The sequence below is a fragment of the Miscanthus floridulus genome, chromosome 7 (assembly GCF_019320115.1).
Source record: "Miscanthus floridulus cultivar M001 chromosome 7, ASM1932011v1, whole genome shotgun sequence".
Classification (NCBI taxonomy): domain Eukaryota; kingdom Viridiplantae; phylum Streptophyta; class Magnoliopsida; order Poales; family Poaceae; genus Miscanthus; species Miscanthus floridulus.
The window spans coordinates 100413448-100421782 of record NC_089586.1 but is presented as its reverse complement, the minus strand read 5'-3'; the positions used below and the strand labels follow the sequence as shown (position 1 = coordinate 100421782).

Genomic DNA, 8335 nt, shown 5'->3' with positions numbered 1-8335 from the left:
CTAGGGCCAGGCCCAGTCGCCAGAAAAACAGCAGCATCACTGTAGCAGATCCGGCGTCGTCGCAGGCCCAGGCGAGTAGCATCGCGCAGCGCAAGGCAGGCACCCCCACACTCGCAGGTCACGCACAGGGGGAGACGAGACGAGACGAGACGAGGGAGATACTTGTTTCTCCCAGGACCTCGCTCACAAACTCCCGGAATCCGCCAACTCCCGCCGCCCGCGCCGCGGCGCATCATTCCTTGCCAGCGGCCCACGCAAATCCCAGGACAAATCCCAAACCCCGCGCCGATGGCCACCAGCCCCCTGCTGCCCGACCCCAGCCGCCCGCCGCGCCGCTCTTATACGCCGCCCCGGCAACCGCAGCAGCCGCTCGTTGCTTAATCCGTCCGTCGCGTGCCGTGGGGGGGAGGCGAGGGGGTACTGTGCGGCCGTGGCGGCGCGGCGAGGGAAGGGAAGGGAAGGGGCGGTGGAGATGCTGGGGTCCGGGCTGAATCTGGTGACCACGGTGATCGGCTTCGGGATGAGCGCCACCTTCATCGTCTTCGTCTGCGCACGCCTCATCTGCGGCCGCGCCGCGCGTGCCGACGCCGACGCTGCCGACGCGGCCGCGGTCGCCGCGGCGCGGGCGCTGGCGCAGCCACCCGTGCCGTTCGACTTCGACGTCGAGTTCCGCAACGTCGCGGATCTCGACCGCACGGTGAGCGCCCAGTACCTTGCTACTCTGCTATTCTGCTAGCGTGTGTGTATCAGTTACGTTTGTGAAGCACGGAAGCGACCCTTGAGTTGTGTAGTGATCCGGTGATCCCAAGTCATGCACGGGGCCAATTAGGTTCAGGAAAATACCTCACTGAATACTTCTTTTTATTTTACACACTGGAACACCGTTCGATCTTGTCAGTCACATTGCTGTTTTACAGGAGTCGTGTTTATTGGGCTACAACTAAAACTGAACTCGAGGTCGCATGTGCATTATTTGTGTGATGTGACTTGTAAGTTGGCTTTGTTTTGGCCGAAAAGTAAATATCTTGACAAAATTAGCAACGAATACTTACGAAGGCCACCACCAGCAGCTGATAGAACTATAGAAGATGTAGAAGGGAAATATCATGGCAAAGATGCATTAGGAACTAATCAAACTGCCTTCTCAGTTCTCACTAATAACTGGAGATGCTATTTACTTGAATGAGATGCTGCTTTCATTTTGTCTGCAGGGTTCTTCTAGCTAGTCACATATTGCATCAACTCTTTTAGTCTCTACATTGTACAGATTCTTAATGAAGTTGCAAGTTCATTGACATGAAAAACATAACCACAGTGTCTACAGACTATGAAAACAGTCCATCTTGGCCAAATAATTCAGTCCGAGATGGGCCAAAGTCGATTGGATTAGTCATGTAATACCATGTTACTTACCATTATATTCATGATCTCCATATCGAGAACATTCACAGCAGGTGTTTAGATTGTCATATTTAAAAATGGTATTTTTAGCCCTGTAAGTTATGGCCTTTGGACTAGCAGTGTGGTTATCAAAGATGATTTGATTTGGTACACTGTACATTTGAATATCTGGCAGTATTTTCACCCTCAAAATTTAGGCATCAGTACGTGGTTCTATCCTATCTTCTGATTTGTCTGAACCATGGGCGATACTATCAAGCATATTATTATTTTGTCGTTTCAATTGATAGGCTGGTTCGTATGTGTATCATCTCTCTCAACTGTGAATATGGTGTATACAAAATTATCTTAGTCTTTTAGTGATAAGTTAGGACTTAGGTCCATATTCTGCCAGCATTTTGTCCTATCAGTCCTTTACAGTTGTGCTAGCTTCCAGTTGTAATTGAAAGTGGAAGATGCAAATGCAAGGGTTTTTTCTTTTGAAAAATTAACTAACTAAGCATGCACATTAGGTTTTCCATTTGACTATTTCTCAATGTTCTATGCTTTCTTTCATATCCCATGCATTAGTGGTTGAGTGAATAACTCGTGCAGAAGCCAGAATAAAAGTCCCCTTTTCTTAAAAAAATCCCATCCATTCGTATGGATGTGGTTTTGCATAGCTAAAGGGCATGATATGCACATTATGTATGCCCCTTTCTTTATCTGAGAGAATACTGATAAACAAAATCTTTATGCAAATTTATCTATGACAAAGGAATGTACTTCAACCAATGTTTAACTTGGGTATCTGAAAGTTTGAAGATAACCCTCTAGAAAGCCACTCTAACATGCTCCTGCACACTCAGATTAAGTCGTTTTTAATTTGCTTGTTTCATTGTTTTCAAAGAGATGCTTGAGATGACTAAACAATGAGGGGTTTAAATTACTAAATGGTTTGTGTCACAACTCGCAAGCATTATGTTTCTGCTAGGTGATCATTGGTGTCAGTTTACTTACAGCAATCCAGACAAGACTTTGTGTTAAAAGATGACATGGTTCCTTTTGCTTTGTTCAATAGATTGAACGCTCCCGCTGTGGGTTGGATCCTTTTGCCGTTGCTGCAATTCCTACAATGAATTATAGTTCTGAGGCCTTCCATTCAAAAGATGATGCCCAGTAAGTACATAATGCATGCTCTATAGTTAATTTACTTCCATGTCTGCAAATGTACCATCGCTCCTTCAACCAAATTGCCTATTCTCAGAGGCAGAGGGAATTACTTGTACGATTCCCTTTTGTATGATTGTCAATGAAATTTGATGCAAAGAACATGCAGGCATATCAGTTAGTGTTTCACAAGATATCAGTGTTTTTTTTTGTTTTCTCTTTTCCGCAGATTTTGCGGGGGGAAGGCTTGCCTCGGTTTTTCCCTTCCCCAGAGCCCACTCATGTGGGAGCCTCTGGCACTGGGTCTACCTTTTTTTTTCTCTTTTCCGCACACACTCTTCTTTCTATTTAACAAGTAGGGGGAAACTCCTCCTGTTATTTTCAAAAAAAGGTATCAGTGCGTATACCAATGAGTTAAGTGATAGCTTAATCATCAAGGCCTCCAGAATTTCTAGTCTTTGTTATTGGATGACTTATAAGTTCTAAATTATTGTATGTATATAGCTGCTACATGGTTTATATTAGTAAAGATGCTATAACTGAATGAAGCACTTAAATGGACAGATTTTTAGTTGTATTTATAAATTATCTAATGTAGATTGTAGAATCATATTTTCTTGAACAAGAAGTACAGCTACCCCCCTTGTCTGTGTTTTGTCTCTTATAAATATGGGAAGGTGCGCAGGGCTGATAATTGACTTGGCATGACATTCAATAATCTTTCATGATTGTGCATGACATATAAGTAAGGGGGAATTCTTGTGTGCCATTAAAAAAGATCGCAATGCCCTGTGAGCCCCTAGAAAAGTTCAGCGGTCTTCAGCGCCACTGCTCCAACTTTTTTGTGGCCTCCATGCCACTGCCGTCAGTTGGGCTCTAACTGTGTCAAACTGCCGGTGTGAAAAGTCGAAAATACCCTTAAGTCTAAATATGACATTAATTTTTTTAGCATCTTAACGACTTCAAATGAAAAAACTCAACTAGAAAATTGCAGATCTCGTCGAGATCTATAATTTTTCATATAAAAATTATCTTCATTTAATTCCGCAAAAAAAAAAATGATTTTTCTAAGATATATTAATCATATCAAATCATATTTTTTGCGGAATTAAATGAAGATAATTTTTATATGAAAATTATAGATCTCGACGAGATCTACAACTTTCTAGTTTTGAGTTTTTTCATTTGAAGTCGTTAAGATGCTCAAAAAAATTAATGACATATTTATACAACAGGGTATTTTTGACTTTTCACACCTGCACTTTGACACCGTTAGAGCCCAAACTGACGGCAGTGGCATGGAGGGCATAAAAAAGTTGGAGCAGTAGCGCTGAAGACCGCTGAACTTTTCCAGGTGCTCACAGGGCATTGCGATCTTTTTTAATGGCACACAAGGAATTCCTCCTATAAGTAATCAACTGCATAGTTGTGAGAAAAATAATCTTGATTATTTACATTCTACATGCGCTACTTTTTATTTGCATAACAGAAATTTATGTACCTCCAGAGGAGGACATTTATTCATGAATATATGTATTCATCAAATAGTTGACTAGCATCTTTTGGTGGACAGCCACAACTAGCATGCACAGCTCTTGCCTGACATTAGCAGTTTCATGGCGAGCACCTAATTTCTTGCTCAGCAGATATTGCTTGTAGTTGTACTGCAAACTTTTTATCTGTTATTGAAAAAAAATGAAATATCTAAAATGAGACATGACTTATTAGATTGGATATATCCTATGAGAAATTTTACTGTGCTTGAAAATAATGATAGCCCTTCGTTTGGTTAGATCAAGTGGTTAAAAATTAGGAGGAACCAATTCAGAGGAACTTAAGATGTGGCCCGGAACCAAAAATCGGTGGGCCAGGAACCGGCTCCTAATTAATTTAGAAGGGTAGAATAATACTTTCACATGTGAGAGATTTCTTCTTGCCCGTCCCGATCCATACAATCCCGAAACCACAAATGCATACACCGACATTTTAGAATCCACGCCTTCTATTAGGCAGCAGTGGCAGACGATTAGACGCCGGCAACGATGATCTATCGCTGCGCGAGGCCGGCGCGCCCCGCCCGGCAAGAGGAGCGGCGCTGCAGAAACACACAACCTCTCGGAGATGGTGGGTGCATCATGCGTGGTCCTTCTCTCTCATCGCTCTTTCCGTGGTTGGCCTGTTTGGTAGATGAGAACGTACGTATGATTCTGACATCGATGAGACTGCAGACTCTCACACCCAAATAGAGCAAGGTGGCTACAGGGACTCTCCATGACTCCATTCTTGTCATCTTGCTTTGTTCCATGTGTGGGTTAGTTCTGCGTTCCATTGGTTTCGCAAGTGCAGACGGACAAGGCCTCCATGGTTTATGATGCCATTGACTACCTAAAGCAACTTTAGCTCCAGGTGCAGGTTGACCAAATGAAACCGCACTGCTCCTCATGGTGGCACCGAGCCCATGTTGCTGAGCATGGGGAAGACAAGCCCTCGCAGCCGGACAACAGAGACCCGGGCACATGTCCGGGAGCGGGCTCCGGGCAGGCAGAAAATAGCGACCTTGGCCAGGTGGGCAACGGCAACTCTAGGCAGGCTGGCGGCAGGCGACATGACGGCACGCTTCCAGCAGCGAGCTCCGGGAAGGCAAGTGACAACGTGTTTGGCCAGTTGGGAGACGGCAACTCTATGCGGGTAGCGACGGGCTACGGGCGCGCAGGTAGTCAGGCAGCGGTGATCGGAGCAAAAGCACGAACGGCCAGATCGCCTGACTGAAATCAAAGTACTAAAATACCCTTAGTTATAATTAATTAATCAATAATCCTGCAGGGAGGAACTGTTGGTTCCTCTCAAGCACGGTAACAAAGCTCATATCCTATATGATAATTTAGCACATGGCTTATTATATTAGATATATCCTCTATATTAGATATATCCTATATGATAATTTAGCAAGTTGAGAGAGATATTTCTGATAAAAGTATATTACCACTTGATGATTGTTGATGAGCATCATGGAAATTAAGGAATTGCATAGGTTACCTTTATGTGGTATGTTTACTTGTAACTCAAAAGAAAATAATATGTTTCTTATTTTTCTTTGACAGGTGCTCCATATGTTTAGGTGAATACAATGATAAAGAGATACTGCGTATAATGCCTACATGCCGACATAACTTCCATCTGGAATGTATAGACGTATGGTTACAGAAACAAACTACTTGCCCGATATGTCGGATCTCATTGAAGGACCAACCTGGTGCAAAATCTACTGCATCCCCTCTCCGTAGCCCTCCCTCAAATATTGGGACATGCCGAGAGCTCTGTCAATAGATCGCCTCATTGGATACTTCCGATTCATCGTGATCGTGCTGGAGGTAGACAAAACAGTCCATCCCCACAGGAATCATTAGAGGTGATCATTGAAATCCAGCCACAAAGACAATGAGGGATACAAGGGTTGAAATTGGTGAAGGTATACTCTTCCGGTCGGGCGTCAAAAGGAAGGATCTGCCATTGCAGAAACCATGCTTGGGCTGTTCGTCCTGCAGCACAGTAGTTGGGTACAGGATGGGCCTGGTGTCTAGGCATTCTTTGTACATTTCGAGCTATAGATTAGCAGTTGCCTTTCGCAATTTCGGTACCTGTCTTTGTTTTTTTTTTCTTTTTGATGTGTTATCATTGTATTCTGTAAAGAAATGATATACTGTTCAGAGTTGGAGCTGCAAATATTCCGCTCGCCAATAAATTGCCAGTGCTTAAGGGAGCATTTTGGCTCTTGAACCTGTGGAAACTGTTTCATCTCCTAGGTGGGTTGTTCTGCGGGCCATCACCTTCTCACTAATCACTCCACATATTTGTTCTGGTTTGGGAATGGAACGGGTTAATTTAATAATAAGGCATTGGTTCAAGCCAGCAAAATTCATTGGATGGCTCGTTTTTTTTAGACCAATGACCTTGGCCGGCTTTTATAGAAAGCTTAACATTGATCGCTCATGACTCCTAGTTCCATTCTAGATGAGGTGTTTTGTCGAACGCCTGCTGGCCTGCTGTTCATCACTGATGTGTGGCAGGTTGATCCATTGGGGGCTTTTAAATTTTTATTATAATCGTCTTTCAAACTTCTTTGAGAATTGAGATCACGATGGCTGGAGGTTGAAAATTAGTGTTCTTTTCATTTTCTTTTGTGCAAACGTACTGTGCTGATGTACCAGACTACCAGTAGTTTAGTAATTTCAAATTAATTTAACTAATTGTACATGTTCGAGTCGAACACATCTCGTGCTCTCGCTGTTCCCTGTTCCAATCACCCTAAAGGCTCGGGGATGAAATAAATGCATCCACTGTTGTTTTCTCCTGATGATTTGCAGCTTCACTTGCTCCAGTGTTGACTACTTGCTGTTCCGGTGTTCCCTCCCTGTCCAGGCTGTGAACGCGGCTCCTGCTCCTGTACCAACAGCCGTGCCATTTCATCAGCGACCCGGACAGTTCGCGCCGCTCGCTCTCTCTCTTCCCTGTTTTCGTACTGTGAGCGGCTGTAAGGACACATCACCTTCCACGAACGGTTGTTGCGACACTTGATGGTCGCAGGACGCAGGGACACAGTCCTGGATCAGCCTGCCTGGCAGTGATTCCAAACCGTGTCAAGGAGCCCGAAAGACACCGGGGCGCTTGGCCGATCAGTCACGGTAAAAGGGTGTCCGTGAGAGGAAAATATTGTTCGTTTATACTGAAATTTAGTTTATACTAATGTTTATGCTGAAATATTGTGAGAGAAAAATAGTATTTCATGGCTGAAAAGTAGCGCCGAATAAGCAGCGTCCGTGTGGCTACACGAGTCGCGAGCAGTAACTGTGGAGGCGCTGCGCGGTGGATTGGATTGGATGCGCGCGCGTCAGATCAGTCGGCGTCTAGTCCAGCGGCAGGCTGCAACCTGACGCTGACGCCTCCGCGGAGCAAGCAGCTGGAGGCCGTGCGTGCGTGTGGAGGCGTGGAGGAGCAATCGGCGCATCACCTCGCACAGCGCAGGCCGCGCGGTTCGCGATCCGGAGAGGCGGGCGTGAGCGCTCTCCAGCCTTCCACGCGGCTTGTACTGCGTGCAACGAACGAATAATCCGCCGGATTTGACGTCGCCCGAAAAGGGGGGCTCCCGGCCGACTTGTACCTCCGGGGCTCCGGCTGGATGCCATGACGCCGCTCCGCCGGTTTTCTTGACGGTCGTGCTCATACATGACATGGGGTCGAGCTAATTAACAAGACTCGGGAGCAGAACAGTCGGACATAAGAGATACGGGGCAGGTACTCGCGTACGTGCCACACCACCTTTTCATACGGAGGGAGAAGCTCTGCCGTAACAGGGAAGAAGTGAAGAACCGCCGTAGCACCGCCCACAGAAAATGAAGTGGGCGATGCACCGATGGGTGCAAACAGCACTCGGCATAGGCCTTTTTGCTGGTCGCACGACTGGGTCGGACCCTCCGGTACGAGTCGCCGTGTCCGTGCGCTTATTAGCACTTCTCTAGTTTAGATTCGAGGGTAAATTCGACTGGAACCATCTGCTCGAAACATGCTGCCACGGCAGCTGGTTTTCTCAGCAGCGGACTGGACTACTACGCTGGCTCGACGACGGCGACCTGATCATCGGATTAGACAGGCGGCGACGACGCGCGCTCGATCGACGACGACGACCCCCAACGCCCAACTCACGTCCAGGCAACCAACGGGCCGGCAGCCGGCTGGCCCAGTCCGGCAGGGGCCCAGGGGCATTATGTCGGCCTTTAATAAATAAGTA

The 8335-nt window shown here is 46.0% G+C and overlaps 1 pseudogene; it reads left to right on the top strand.

Annotated features, from left to right (window-relative positions):
• Positions 1–6323, top strand: LOC136467437 (RING-H2 finger protein ATL72-like; annotated as a pseudogene).
• Positions 6324–8335: the final 2012 nt, after the last annotated feature.